The sequence below is a fragment of the Rhodnius prolixus genome, unplaced genomic scaffold (genome assembly GCF_049639745.1).
Source record: "Rhodnius prolixus isolate KJV_2025 unplaced genomic scaffold, Rpr scaffold_3, whole genome shotgun sequence".
Lineage (NCBI taxonomy): Eukaryota > Metazoa > Arthropoda > Insecta > Hemiptera > Reduviidae > Rhodnius > Rhodnius prolixus.
This window is the reverse complement of record NW_027411603.1, coordinates 18,714,688-18,731,363: the sequence shown is the minus strand read 5'-3', so window position 1 is coordinate 18,731,363 and position 16,676 is coordinate 18,714,688. Positions and strand designations below refer to the sequence as shown.

At 31.6% G+C, this 16,676-nt stretch overlaps 1 protein-coding gene across 3 annotated transcripts in view; it reads left to right on the top strand.

Annotated features, from left to right (window-relative positions):
* Nlg3 (Neuroligin 3) overlaps positions 1-16,676 on the top strand; it is a 613,493-nt gene that overhangs the window by 425,450 nt on the left and 171,367 nt on the right. The gene's annotated exons all lie outside the window — the stretch shown is intronic.

The following is a 16,676-nucleotide window of genomic DNA, read 5'->3' as shown; positions in this document are numbered from 1 at the left end:
TTCAAGATAAGCTTGCTCTGCTCTCCAAAGCTGATTTCATTCGGCCAAACAGCGCCGCTGTACAAGGGCTAGGCTGAGGGTGATGCTTCTTCCCTTAGGAATTCGTTCTAAGTGAGCATTCACATTTTCCAGTGATACAGTCACTTATTATAATTTTTTTTTTCGGCGCATCGACTTCTACGGTCATTAGCGCCATTATAATTATTACTATATATTCCATAATTTTCATTTTTTTTAAATTAACTTTTGGGTGGTCTATTGAAGCTTTAAGGATTCAAACATTGCCACAGCAGGTCATGAAGAAATTGGCGGCGATGTAGGGAGCGAAGAGCGGTTCCCACTGTTGTGGATCTAGATAAATACTCAATATAATGTTCAACTTGGTTTGTTGTCCGCATAACTCGTTTCTGAAACGTAATACTTTCTTGTACATACAAGAATACATACGAATACTAACAATTTTACTGGTGTTTACCACATTTTATCTCTTTTTTGAATCTAAAACCAAAATAACTAAATTAAACAAACTAATCGGAGTGCACTGTTTTTATGCTGTTTTACTGCACTATCACCCACTGCCGGTAGTTCTTCGCCACCACCAGCTACTAACTGTAGCTCCTCAGCTCTCATGATGCATGGTTAATAACTTTCGGGTCCTCTCGGGAACGAATACGCTTCAACCACGTTAGAGCGGTTCGTTTATTGCAAAGTATTTTGCATGCTATACATATTTTTTCTGGGCTCATTTTTCAGCCTTCAGATAGTAAGTTATGATTCTTTATTATTGGTAATAAGTATTAACAGACGAATTAGCCTGATGTTTTTGTTAACTAAATTTCGACTGTATTGTTGAATAATAGCGCCTAGGTTGTTTATTCACCCTTTGTAATAACAAAAAATAACGCAATACATTTAACTAGACCTTTACTTACATTTCAGAGGGAAGAAGACAAATACCTATTTTCGTCTACCTGTCTTGTTCAAATTGAAAATAACATTTGTTTGCGTTAATCTTTATCATTTAGATTAGAAATAGGCAATTCATTATTTTGTAGTATAACGTATTAATTACAATAACATTAACATATAGCTCAGTTAGCTATATGTTAATGTTAGCGAGTTCTGGATTCCGCGGAGATCCCGGGTTCGAATCCAGCTGCTAGCCCATAAATATTCTCTTCCTAGGATCTTCTTACGGTTCGCTGTTCGGTGATGGATAGTGTTGTCTGTATCGAGAGAACCCTTCCGGAAGCCGGCAGTGCACTGCAAAAAGCTCCTGGCGCCAATAACCTCAGATGTCCATGAGAATATATATATATATAAAATAAATATAAAATAACGTTTATTGCAATAATATTAATAAAATATTTTATAAAGCATAAATTCTCGAAGTAGTAGTGTGGAGTAATGATATTTATAACCAATCTAATACTTGACTATCAACTGTTTCTACAATTACATCTCAATGTTAATGCAAGGCTTATCATGGAAGTTGCAAGCATACAAATAGTGCCAAATCCAACAGTTTGGGGCTTTCTCCGTTCAAAATAAAGTCCTTTTAATCCTCTTAGTATTAATTTGCCTTCAGACTTAAGCTGTGATGAAATTATTTAATCTTAAGATTTCATGGTGTAGTTATTAAAGTTTTTTATTTTTACGATAAATAACCGTCAACTTTTATTTTATTGAATATAAATTCCTTTTGGAATTTATTACATATTTGCCAGAAATCTGAGTTAGATAGTGGCAAAAGAAATCATAACTAAAAATATTTCCTTGATTAAATAATGAGGGGGAGTTGGCCATAAGTGATTAAAATATTAAATGAAGGAAATCAGCTCAAAATTAGTAACTAATTTATTTAAGGCGGATTTGTTCAAAAATTTCTCATTACTTTTCTTGTAAATTAGTTTTTTTGTCATTTTTCTATTAATTATGAAAAAAAATTATTAGGTAGAAATACTTTTTTTATTGTAAATATACTAACTGATAAGACTAAGGACGTTTGAAGGAGAAGGAATAAGTACTTTCCTTGAATGCAAATAACAATAAAATGTAACAGTAATGTGCTGGAATCATACAATGACAGGCTAGTTATTCACAACAAATGTTTTATATATTAAAAACTTTTTATATAATGTATTTATAAAAGTATTAACTTTTAAAAAAAAATTAAGGAGTTATGTAGGAACATTATCAAAAATTGTTGAAAATATGGTTAGGCCCACAATACTGATGTACTGTACAGATACAATATTAATATTAGATAAAGGAATGTTTAATTTATGGGAAGCCCAAAGTTACCTTTGATGTGATTAAACTATCCAAAGCAGTAGCCAACAACAGAGTCCAGTCCCCTTTGGCGCTACATCTAGTCCTCCTCGCCCGGGCATCAATTCTTCAATGTAATTTTCTATTGGAAATAATGGATAGTGTCTTTGATGTACCGCTGCAGTGTGAAACTTTAATTTCGTTGCCATTAAAGAACCACTTATTTTATTGATATAATTGCAAATTTTGATTAATGCATCTCAACCTACCTTTTGTGTTTTTGAAAATGAAATCCAATTGGATATTTATAGAACAAAAGGCAATATTTATTATAATTACATGTACCAAAATTTAATTAAGTGAGAAAGGAGATCGCGAATTAGCAAAGAAAGTTGTACCAAATTTCTATTTTACGGAGGTGACATCTGGAATAACAACAGCTTCTAAGAAATGAAATGGAAACTTTATAAGAAAGTTGCCTCGGAAAATGATTTATCATGAGTTAAGAGGATGATATCCATTAGAGAAAACCTAAACAACAAAGCTATTGTAAATTATCTCTCAAGTTAGTGAAGAGGATGGGTTACATCAAAGGGAAAGTGTAATTGCCATGTGGGAAGCTTTTATTCAAAATGAAATTGAATTCTAAGCACAAAAAGTTGTATAGGTATACCTTAAAAAAAAATTAATTTTATTTAATGGCGCTTAATTAAAAAAAATGAAATTCCTACTATTTAAAATTAAATTCGTATAAATTGTAAATATTGAATTTTTAAATTAAAAATTGAAAAGATTTTTCTGGTTATGAACGTTTCTTGCTGGGGCAGTGCACTAAATACGTTGAGCAGCAGGTGCTCAGGTGGTGCCACGACTGCCGAGGATTAGAGGCGTGGTCCGTAAAGCTAAGGAAGTGTTACGGTACTGGGTTCGATTCCCGGCCTAGACCTTGGATTTGATTTTATAATTAATATGAGAATTTAATAGCAACCTATATTCGCGTTACCTCCGTCCGCAGTACCTAATTAGGTTGTTGGACTTGAAGCCCGCCTAAAAAAAAAGACATTAATTCACCAGATACTCATAATTTATAGCGCTTTTCTTTTTAAGGCGATTTAATTTTATCATTGCGTTTTGGGCATTAAAATGCTTTTAGCGAAGGGAACAGTAGCCTCGATAAGCTCAAAAAGCTATTACCACCGCAGTTAGTAACGTTAAGAAAATCAATCTAACGCAACCTTTTTGCTTTGAAATCTATTTGATAAGTCTAAATGAAAAGAAATTTCTACTGAATTTCAAAGTTTGCCCCAAAAGTGGCACTTTATTTATTTAATTTTTTTTAAATATTTTGGCGCATCGAAAACAAGGTCATAATCAGTTTGATTGACCTTTATTGACTTCTGGTACAGTTGTCCACAAGGAGGACTTGAATTGGTGTATATCTAAAGGTTTTCAGCGTTCCTGCGGGTATCTAAGCTTAACAACATTACAGTGTCACTCTTAACCTTCATAGTGAATAAGTAGTTGATGCAAAGGTAACTGGGAGCTATAATTAATTGATTTTTGAAGCAGTGGAATTACCTTTATAGTCTAATTACCAAATGCTTAGTTCTAATGAATCCACCTTTTTGCTCTAGCTAATAATCCTTCACTCACACATTCAAAACAAAACGCCTATAATCTGTTATGAACAAGACACGGCATTTAATGGAGTCACAATAAATTTTTAAAGGCAAGGAATTTGTGTTTTTCTGTCGTAACCTACACAAATATCAAACGACTAGCATTAACCGGACAGGCACTAGAAGCGAGCTTCGCGAAGCTGAGATATATTGCTTGTCTGGCTGGGTTCGTTATTAGCTACCCTCCTACGACCACGTATTTGATCTGCAATTTGACGGGTAAAGTCCGTCTGAACACAAATATATTATTTAATTATTGATTATTGTTTGGCATCTAGCAGTAGAGGAGAAATTACCAGGAGACGGATGTAAGGACAATAAGCGAAGCGCCTTGAGAAAAAAGAGATTAATTCACAACACGCTAGTCAACTGTTACAATTACTAATGTAATTGTCTTTGTTGCAGTTTAACACAGATAGCTATCGTTGTTACAATCTTTTATATTAATTTGTTTGGATGCTTTCAATTAAGTTGAAAAAATACAGTATCAACTAACATGTCTCATTCTCAGATAAGGGATTACCGTTATTTCTCAATTCAGTTTCTATTCAATAGCAATTTGGTTAAGAAATATGAGAAATTGTTCTTACATTTCACGTTCCAATGGGAATAAAGACACAAAGCCGTATCCCTTTTAGTAAGGGAAGAAATTTAATTTTAAAGCAGAAAAAGTAGTACTATCTTCTTTCAGTGATAGAGTACGATACTTAGAATTTTGTAAAGAACTACTTGGGACACTTCCAGAACTGATTAAGAATCCTACTTTCCAACTTTACCTCGGCAAGTATTCTTTTTGAAAAATCCTTCCTAAATGAAATTGTAATGTAAAGGAGATGTTTCTATCAAGCCAGGTGTTTCATTAATTATTTATCAATCATGAAGTTCTAAAATTTAAATTTCTTTAGGTTAATTTAATCCAATGTAGGAAACCTAAAGTTATTTATCTAGCACTTATTCCTGCTTGTTTATCTTCTCCTATTTAACATGTGAGGTATTTTAGAAATATACCCGTTTTGAAATTTGGGAATTCTGTTTATTAAATTTTTGGTAACATCTTCCATTCACTGCAATCAGTAAAATAAAATTGAGACATTTTCCTATAACGTTTTGTTAGGCGTAAATAGACATACCGGTACAATAGCGGTTCAAGGCTTTTCAATAGATAAATGATAAGAATGATTTTAAAACAATAAATTTCAATAAATAAATGATTATTGTTATAAAATTAAACTTTAATTTCGGCCATATACATTCCAGTTACTAAATCATAACCTGTCTTACAAAATGAATGTGATTTGCAGTCAATTTTATTATAAAATCATAAGTACAATTAAAAGTTTATTAGTAAAATCTTCTTTTGTACATCATTCCGCAAATTTCTCAGAGTAATTATTGTGTGTCCAATATTTGAGCTAAATTTCTGCGAGGGCAAGAAAGTTTTGGCAATATTCATTATGAAAACTAACAAAATCATGAATTTACTTTATATTAGAAAATAACAATGTTATTCTTTTGTTTATGTTTATAAGATGAGATTACTCTTTTCATTAGTTCCCTAGAGCAGCCTCTTTAACCCACATAATTAATAAAAAAGCTTTTGTTTTATAACTTGAGATAATCATCCCAAGTGACTTTCCAAAATTAAATTAGCGAAATGTATTCGAAACAACACCTAAAACAAAGAATGAAACTTCGAGCTGAATGTTGAAAGTTTAATCAACAGAACTAGAACTGAGCGCTCTGTAATGTAGTGGTGTTATTTCAAGCTTTAAAGTCAGCTGGGAGTTTTCTGTTACAACATGTCCAAATTACTAAATGATGATGAATTGTTAGTTTTCATGTACATATGTTTTGTTCACAGATAAAATGGGTTTTTACTTTATTTTACTCTTTTAAGAGCTGAAAGTATAATCGCAGTCAGTTTTAAAATGCTAACCAGTAAGATTATGAAACCATCATAAGGGACATGTAAGAGCGTTTCTTCCTTAATCTAACAAAGCCTGCATGAGTAGATATTTCCAGGCCTTCCCAGCAGGCTCATTTGACTTCTGAGCCCGCAGTGGATTAGCAAACCCGTAATTAGGCTTTGGTTAAGAAAACTCTACCACTGGCGGAATCTTCAAATGAACCCTGTCTTCGGCCGGTAATAGTACGTTTCAAGGCCTTAAAATACGCTGCGAAACCATGGCTAATTAAAGTTTTATTTACTCATTTTAATAATTTTGCTACAAAAAAAATTTGCTTTCTACAATTGTCTTCGCCTGATTGTGCGAAACTACAATAGTAATCTTTTTCTGTCTTAATTACAAATGTTTTTTTACACAAGTGCTAATTGTTCAAACAGAATTCGATTTTTATTCAAATTAATAACGTTTTACATTGTTCTATTTTTGTATTATCGTTTCGGCTACCAGTGCTCTCTTTACAGATTAAAATTTAAAGTGAAATAAGCATTGATCTCAACAGCTCGCCCAAAATTTGATGTAGTAATAAATTTCCAAAGCACGGAATTATATAAAAAAAAAAAATGATTGGTTCTAGAAACAAACAGTTTTTGCAAACTTCTAAAGTGGATGTGGAAGTAACTAGTGTCACATTGTCACCTTTTCTAAATTGAGCATTTTGGGAAATATGTTTTGAGGTGTACTCTAATCTTAGAACTATGTTATTCAGTGAATGGTCCTGGAGTGTGAGGATGACAGGATTTCAGAATATTTAATTGCAAAAAGTAGACATTTCTTTTGTATACCGTTGTGGTTTTGTACTGGAATATTTCGTACACAAGTCATTTGTCGAATTTTCTCTAACGTTATCATATCTATCATTAGTATCTATTTTTCTTAAAGCCAAAAAAAAAAAAATTATGAAGAATCGGTATTATATTAAATTATTAAAATTAAGGGCATAATTGGGTGGCGTAAGTAAATTCATCCTGACAAATTCAGGACAAAAACCAGCAACTTTTAATATCCACAATATTATTTATATCCGCTTTTTATCAAAAAATCAAGAGATTTTGAATGGTTTAAAGAATTTATTATAGCATTCATTTTTTGGCTACGTGTTCTTGCATTCAATTTCACTTTTATTTTTCTCTATTTTTACTTTTTTGCTTTTCTTTTTTACTTTTACTTTTTGTTCGCGCTAACTTGATGATATTATTATTATGCTTTTTAATTTGTTAACCAACGCCTGCTATAGAATATATTTTGTAAAGAAATAGATATATTTTTATTTTTCAGGAATTTATATAAGTTACACTCCAAGTTTTTTTTATTAAAAGAAAGTGATGTGAGTTCTAACCAGATTACTACGAGGAAAAACCCAAAGCTAAGGCATAGTACATACAAAAAATTACAAAATAGTGTACCAGAGTGGTTTTGTAATAACATTTTAACGTAAATTTAGATTTGACCAAAGTTCAGTGTTGGTTACAGAATTATTAGAGGACCGTACTTCATCAGCAAGCCTTGGATAATATATGGTACTGTATGTCCTCCAGATCTCACTGGTGCACACAATATACTCACACAACGGTTTATGTTTATTACGTCGCGCAATTTGCAATTCAAGAGCGCCAAAACACTACTCCCTCCTTTGCCATTTGCCAGCCATTTCCTAGTTTACATATACATTATAAACTAATTCCATAATTAAAATTTAACACTGATTATGATTTTAAAAGATGTGTCTTGAGTCTGACAAAGTTTACAGTTAAAATAATTGTTCAGCAGCCTGAATAGATTATAACCTATTTTAATATTATTTTAACAATATTTAAATAAATTAAAAAAAAAAAAATAGTGCGTTACTTGCACAACTTTCACTTGGAAGAGAATTACAGATTAGAGCGTGAGGACCACATTCTATGGCAGCGAGCTCTTAACGGAACTGTAGCAGCAGTTTCCAGCTTGGCTGGCAGACTTCCCACAACTTACTCAACTATGCTTGATCCCAACTACATTTATTAAGGGCTGGTAGTTGTATCCAAACCTATTTGCCAGGAAATTGATTGAGGTAGTTCTGGCGCGTGCAACAAGAAGCTTCTTCTCCTTGACGATGGGTAGATCAGTATAATGAATAGGTCCACCACCTATTCATTGAATACTAAGATGTGGTATTAAGAACAATTATAGTCACTCCTGGAATTTCACATAAGATGGTATGCTATTTCGAGGTAGTGCGTACTATGTGAATTAAGACCCATTTCTCAGAACACAGTTTCAAAGATTCACTACTTAGTTTTCTTTTACCTATTTTTCAATGTAACAACTCAATGTTCCAAACTTTTCCGTTTCTGCTTAAATAAATAATAAAATATTAGGCAAAATTTTTGTTTTTCATTTATTACATTGCGTAAAGGAAACATTAGTAAGAGAAATTTAATTGTACTTTTTCACTGAATAAAAAATGGCCAATCATAAACGGTTTGTTAGACCAGTCGATTGCTGTTGTTGGTAGGTATGCCGCGCTCACAGTAGATCATGCCTCTAAGATGGACATTTAATGTGCATTGACTGTAAAATCGTGACAAGTTCTTTTTCTAAACTCGATTTACGTTTACATTCCATCACGAGACAGTGAGCTGTAAGAATCTCCGTAGAAAGAAAAAATAAACTCTAAACGCAACCTTGTTGAATTAGAACCCAGGTTTTCCGGAGGGGATCCAGTGTATTAACCACTAAGCTAACTTCTTCGCTTCTGACATTCCGTTTCTTTCATTGATTTTAGTTTAAACAATCATGAATTCAAGCATGATGAAATTTATCGATTCCAAATTGGATTAATATTAATTGGATCCACTTCTATAGTTACTTGTTATTAATTCCATATCAGATTCTATAAAAGTATTGATTTCCACATAGATTAAAACCTCTGCATTAAAACAGCGTTTCTGTGAAACCATAAACCCCACATACACAAGCAGCAGTATGGATTTTTAAGTGGGGTGTGTGATAGACGTTTAAAATATAACCAACTTACCCCTTGCGAATATAACTTTTAAACCTTGAAACTTCAAATTTTGTTTGTAAATTTTATAGGATGAACAGTTTGAGCGAGTTTGGCGTAGTTTAAAGGCCACACCCTTAAACTCTCTTAAACAACGTTCTCATTTCTGAGCACAATTAAGGCGTTGATTTTGTTTGAAAAGATTTAACTCTTATAATTTGATATAACAGCTTGCAGCAGTTTATAATTTTCCTTGAATTGATAACTAAAATTGAGTTCGAATTAATTATTTTTTCATATAAATATTTACTCTTTTCTTTAACAACTTATGGGAATTTGTGCTATAAAAGAAGGTTGCCTTAAGGATACAAGTTTTTTAGATTTTTCAACATCTAGAATTTTTGATTTTTTCTCTTTCTAAAAACGAATAACTTTCACAGCAAAATATTTCTAAATAGCAATGAAAAAATTCATTTATTCTGATTATAGTTAACTATAATCATATAAATTTATGTAACCAATAAAGGCGTTTATACTGTTTGAAGTAACTACGTATCATTCAAAAAACGTTGTAAAATAAGATAAACTAGCGCTGGCAAGAGTTACTCGCTAACTCTATGGAACCAATTGTAGCTGTTAACTAATTTGTTGGAATCTCCATCAAACTAGGCTAGTGGTCTCCGGCGGCAAATTTCCTATGTAATTAACGAATTAATTTTCCTCGGCGCATTAACCACACAAGTGAAGCTTTTCTCAGTTTCTCTCTCATATATCTTACTATTTATCTACCTTCTATCTATCTCAGCCTCTGTTTAAATTTTTTAGATTAAGACTTTTATTATAATATTTTTCGCGAATGAAAGTAGGGTGACTAAATGTACTGATTAAAGTAAATTCATAAATAATAGTCACACTCATTTTAAAATTATTATCCCAATTTATTAATATTATTTTAAAAGACTACTGAAGTTACATAAATGGAAATATGGATTTTATTTAAATTTTACATCAATGATGATTATATCTAATCGTGGCTACACTTAAATTTTATTTTTTGAAATGCAACTACCTTCCAAATTTTGAGTTCAAGTAATTATGCAAGGCCAAGTATCAGTAGGTTCCAAGATGACATTGGAAGAGATATTCATTTTTTGTAATATGCATCTTACATATTGATTGTAATACAATAATGCACTGCGTCCAATTGCCCGGCTATTTAGCTTGAATTTAGTTTCGATGATCCTCGTAATTTGTATTTTTTTTTATATAACTTATTAATTTACAGAAGCGAACATTTCTTGCTTCATTATAAACACTATTGTTTCTTCAGTAAGTAACAACATTTTTGAAGTCTTAGGAACGGGCACATTATTTAGACAAAATTAATTAATTAATTAAACTAAGATTAAAAAAATGAGTGGAAGAAGTCAAGTAACTCTAAAATATTCTGGTTAACTTGACTTGAATTTTTTAAGTTGTTAGCTCGAAGCACATGTTATAAAGAGAATTGCACAAAGTAATAGTATTGTAATATCAAAATGTAACACATGGACATAGCTTTGGATGTATCATTTTAAACAGAATGAAAAGATCTCATTTAAGTTTATTATTCTGGAGCCCCAGAAGCTTAAATGGAAAACGCCCAATTGGGAGCCTGGGATCAAAACACTTGGCACCAGAACTATTTTCAGGCTTTTTCTGAAATCCTTATAGAACTGTGGCTTTTTCTGGAGAGTAGTACAGGTTTAATTTAATTAGAAAACATTTCATTTAGTTAGGAAGAAGTTATGATTAATTGTTTCAACTAGTCACAGCCTTGAAAACCTACTGTCCAAAAAGTGCAAAAACAACATCTTAAATATTCTTTTGCTGATGTTTTGCATTTTATGTTTCAATTACTACAAGTTATGATCTGTTAGATCTGTAAAGTTGACTCTACCAAGCGGCGAAAAGTTGCTCCCAATTAATTTAAACGACAAGTTATGAATAGTATGAAGCCATTAATTTTAAAGAAATGTTATTTTCCTTAAACAGTAGAATCTTTAGAGTTAACAGACGAATCAAAGAAGACGCTGCCGTCGTATTGGAAACCAATAGTTGTTCTGGGATGGGATATGCTTTTTGCCAAAGTGAGATAGTCATTCCTGACTGACATCTCCAACAATATTTCTAGGATTTGGCTTTTTTTTATTAAAACTTTTCTTATCTTCAAAAAGTTAGTACATTCGTAATTTTCAAAGTCGATGGGTTTCTCAAAATTAAGTTAAAATTTGTAATGGAAACTTTAACAATTCAAATACTTCTATTATTTTGTTTTTCTTTTAAGTTTAATAATTATTCTTGAAATTATTATTTTCATTATTCAGAAATACTCTTTCAGTTCACTGAAAAAAATGTATTTTAGATTAATTTATTCAACATTTTTACTTGCATGATGAAGAAGCAGAAAAATACTTGGGCCCAACAGCCACTAGATCTGCAATCTGCTGGTGACATACGGAGTTCTTCAGAAAATCGAAGATGTTGAGGTGTTCGGAAAAGAGTGGATGAATGGAAAAGGATGTTTCTCTAGGTCACCTCGTTTCTCTTTTCAGGATGCTATCGTGGCTACCTTGGAGAACTAATCGGTTAGAGTCAACCGAGAAATCAATCTCCGCTGCAGAGTACCTTTGCCTTTGCAACCTTGATCAACATTTACTGGACAGCATGTAGATTACCAGAATAAGGTTTTACTGAGCTGCTAGTTTACAAATGACAGAATCCATCCTTAACGGCGCAGAGTAAATTAATCTCCTTGCTCAATGTCAGTGCATTGGTTGCAGCCGCGCATTGGAATAATTAAAAAAAAAAAACACTGGAGTTCGGTTAAAAATTCTTACGTAAAAGTACCTTGTTGGTAGAGAAAAAAATTTAATTAAGGACTAGACTATCAGTGTCTTGTTTGCCGTAATTACTTTGCAAGAGATCATTCGTTGCAATAAGGGTCTTTTGTTGCATCTAATTTGCACAAATTTAGGATGGAGACCCATACTTTTTATTTATTTATTTGATGTTTTTTGTAAGTTCGAACTCTATTCTTTAGAGGACCTAACATTCTTACCGAATTTCCTGTTTTAATTAGGCCATGGAGCTACTGAAGACACAAAATTTTGACTGCGATATGAGATGGCGTTAAGTACTGTCGACCGAGTGAGTACTAAGTAGAGTATATATTAGAACAGGTTTCATTGTAAAAATGAAGCAATTTACCATTGTAAAAGCAGTGAGATAGAAAAGCAAAGTATTATGACCTTTCTAGAAGAGTTGATGGATCATTTCGATAAAAAGGCGAAGAAATTATGGAAAAATGTTTGAGTAAACAGTAAAACATTTTTACTCAACTGGTCAGCTGTGACATAATATATGAACAAAGGTTATTTCAGTTGCAAATATTCATTTTGATGTGCGAATAAACAATGTAATGCAAAAGAGAATGGTACTTGGGTTATTTATATCTCGCCAAAAATAAGGAACTCATTCCATGTCTGCTCAAAAGTGAATTCATTCTTATAAAAACCATGAAAATGAATTATTAATGAGAAGTTTTCCTTCATTTTCTCTTTCGCAGCTGTTGAAATACGAAAAGGTAAAGGAAAGTAGGCGCGATATTAGAACTCCTTGGCAGTGCTTAAATAATATTCACCTTGTTATTTGATATAAGGAAATATTAAAAGGTTCAGCATAGTCCCAATCTCTGGGGAACATTGTTCTTTTTTCTATTAAAATTTGTTATTCTGATTATTATATCCAACTTGTTGAAAAGAATTTAAATATTTTTACTTTATTTCTTTCTGTGATTTTTTTTTTACTTTCTACGATTAAATGTAAATGTAGATTATTTACGAAAAGAAAATTGATATATGGTGTTACACGAATCTGAGTCTTGAATATTTCACAACAGGTAAAAATAGTTATTTGGTATCTACTCGTAGAGTGGAAAGTACTTTTGCTGTGAGCTGAAATATTTGTTTGGAATCAGATATCGGAAAGAATTCTTTAACTTAGTGTTATATAAAACCTTACAGATTTGCTTTTAGAAAACTTATAAATTATTGTATTTAGTTTTTTGATATTTTTTAGACCAATAAAGTTTCAAAGTTCGAAAGTTTAATGTAGCGGAGTTTTATTTTCTTTATAAAAATTAAAATGAAATAAAAATTTACTCGTTTTGTGTAGTCCCCATACATTTCTCAACTTAAACTTAATATTAACTTTTTGCTCTTTTGGACTTCTTATTTTGATCCTCGTGCCATTCAGGATCATGCTGAAAGGAAATAATACACTTCCATTACATTTCACCTTTATTTCGACCCTTCCACTTCTTAATTTGTACTTTCAACTTTAATACAAACTTTTCACTTGCTGCGTAAGTTTTTTTTTTTTTCTTTTAATTTATTGGTCCAAGAAATAAGGTATTTGAATTATTCCGAGAATGAAAATTTCTTAAAAGTACTTTGAGGTTTTGTAGAAGGATCTTAGTCGAAATGGTGAAGTCAGAGGCTTGCAGTTGTACTTCCTAATACTGTGGCTATTCTAGAGAAAATTACAATGTAATCTAGAGACCCAGTGAAGAGTAATGTTTCCTCAGAGGTAGTAGCGTCTAGGATACCGGCAGGTTCTAGCTAGTGGTACTGTTCTAACCAAGATTTTGAAGATATTGAATTATAATAAGTATTTTAAAGTAACAAGTAGGCTTCTTCTTTGTAAACAAATCTAGAAGGGCTTTGGAGTCAGAGTTAAGATTCAAGGTGTTTAAAGATGGAGACCTGCTCCTCTTTTTTATCAACGGTGCAGTTGACTCTTGGCATAGCTTCCAACTGATCGTTACTGTTTTAATCATCTCTACATTTTCCTCTCGTGTACTTTTTACGCAATTCCTTCTTCAACATGTTGGAAGTTTATTTGAAGTTTGCCAGAACAACCAGGTCGTCAGAAAACGCCTAGAGGTGATGTTTCTGTAGCCTAAATTAAAAGCTTCTTGGCGTTTTTCTTTGTGTTGGTAAGAATGTCATCAAGAATAACTGCGAAAAGAAGCAGACTATGACTACAGCCCTGTGGAATTTCTGCTTGTACTTCTAAACTCGTTCCTCTGTTCAGAACACTTCTTTTTTCCAGAGTTTGCCTTTCCTTTGGGATGACTTTTTTGCTGCTTGAATTGAATATACTAATTTCTTCCTATAAAACCAGTAACAAAATGAAACTTTTCTCTTTCTTGAACATAAAGTAACATTTTTCTTTTAGATCAATTTTGGAACTTTTTCGCTAGAGAGATAAATTTCGCCTGTACACCAATGTGATTTGTAATGTTTACTTAAGAGGCTGTGACTTTTGTTTATGTTCAAAACTATTCCTGGTAAACATCCCCCCCCACACATAAGTAGGCAATAAATAAATAACGAAAATTTCTTTTATAACAAAATAAGTTAGAAAATACAAACTGTAATAAATGAAAGTGTTCCGTGTATAATTTTCAACTTAAGTCATGCAAACGCTATAAAGCTCAAGTATAACCAATTCCATGATATCTCAGTCAGGCAATATACGGCAGTAATAAACTGTCGCAAAATGTCAAACTGACATCATGGGTCGATCTACTGCGAGGATGTTTTGCCCACATTGTTAAATATTATCATTGAAATTGTGAATACAGCTGAGAGAAATCTACAAATCACAGCTCTTATAATAAACAAACTGATGTCGCATAAACTTTTAATTTATTAAGATTATGTCGCTACAAGAAGGAGGATTCAATTCTTTATTATTTGGTATCTTTGATATTTGATATCTTAGATATTTTTCTCTTAATTGTCCATTATTTATTTAACTCTGCCGATATATTATGCCAACTCTAGTGAATCACTGCACATAATAATCAGTTATACGGAACTTGAAGATTATGTTATTTCTTTTCGCCTAAATATTTCTTCAGATCTCTTAAAGCGTTGAAAAACTATATTTAATTGAAATATTCAGAAAGTAATTACAACGGAGAAAGTAGTTTCGACTAAAAAAACAATTGCAAAGCTTTATTCACATCGATATGAATAAAACCACACGTTGTAGATGTTATTATAGACATTAACAGGCTACATAAATATTGTACACAACTGTATCTATTAAAAACATTATTAATAATAGCAATCATAAAAAGAAATTACTTGAAAATTTAATTTTTATTAATTTTCGTTTTGATTTATTAAGATGCGTGATTAATAAGTTGGTATGAATTTGCCCAATTAGTATATAGGGATTTTCTAATGAATTGCAAATGGAAATAGTTTTCAAAACTAATTTCGGTATAATATACCTAGAGGATCATGATAAATTATTATGCTTTTAGAGAATCGCTACATGGAAATTAATACCTGTTTCCGTCATGCTTCCCAAGATATCCTACTACAATATAGAAGAAGCAATGGTCTATCCACAAATTACTATCTGTAGCAAGAATCAATTAAACCTGATTAACTGGAGTACATGTAGTTTAATACTTCTTAGTAATATGAACACTACAATTATCAGCTGGAAGTTTATAACATTTTTGTGCTACTCATTGCAAATAAAATATTTCAAAACATATCTATCTTTGATTGGTACTGTATTTTTGACTATTTTGACACTTCTGATTAGCACTATTTTTCAGTTCTGAAACTATTTAATAAAGATATCACATTTTCAATAATTTAAAAGTATGTTACTTTAAGACTGCTACTATTGTAATTTGAAGAAGTTATTAGTCAGAAATGTTTAATTCATTTTCTGGGGGGAAATCAAAGAAGTATTTCAGAGTTATTCCCATTCCTAAATGTCAAGTTTTCCTGAATGGCTCTTTTTTCAACATAGACTTAACTGGAAGCTGATTGTCGTTCACTAATCAAACTTTTAAAAAATATTTTCGGGCTGTCATGGTTTAAAAGGGGAACTTTTGGCATTAATTTGATATTCTTTTAACATTTAAAGCATTATTAATATTTAATTTATTCTTATTTAGAATATACAGTCAGACTAAGAATTCTACAGATATACGATATATCATTACTTAACATTGGGATTTAGAAGATGGCACATCGATCACTGTCCTTCCTTACATAATCCTAATGTCGCTAAAAGACCTCCTCGGCTATTAGATTACCATATAGTGGGAGTACTACTTCAGTTTTTATCTGCAGTAAGAGTTTGTGCTATCCCATTAACAATTTATCTAGTGGAACTAAGTAGTACGCTAGCGGAAACTTACTTTTTTTTACCTACTTGACTGATATGTGCTTGGATTTTAAATTAATTGATAATTGAATTAAAATTGTTTTCGCTAAGTAAACTTGCACTTGTAGCAAAAATAATTTTACTAACTTTCTGTAAGCTTCTTGACTTGGATGTTGATTCGCTAATTAAAGACCTAAGTTACAATTTTCATTGCTACCTTAGAATGTTTGATTAAATTTAATGTTTTACTTTCCCCTTTAGATTAAACAAAAAGAAAACTTCCGTCCAAAGGCAAGATATCTTATTCTAGCTAAAGCGCAATCTACAGTTAAATATATGATACGCTAAAGTAGCTCGTTCCCATCACCAAAAGGAGATCTCCAAATACACACCCACACACACCCACCAACACTATCTCTGTTCATCAAGGAGCGATAAAGAAAGTGTGAAATATTTATTAAAAACTAAAAATTGTCATCAGGGAATTTTAGGTCAATTCCTTTCAATTGGATTTTTGTGAAATTATTATTTTTT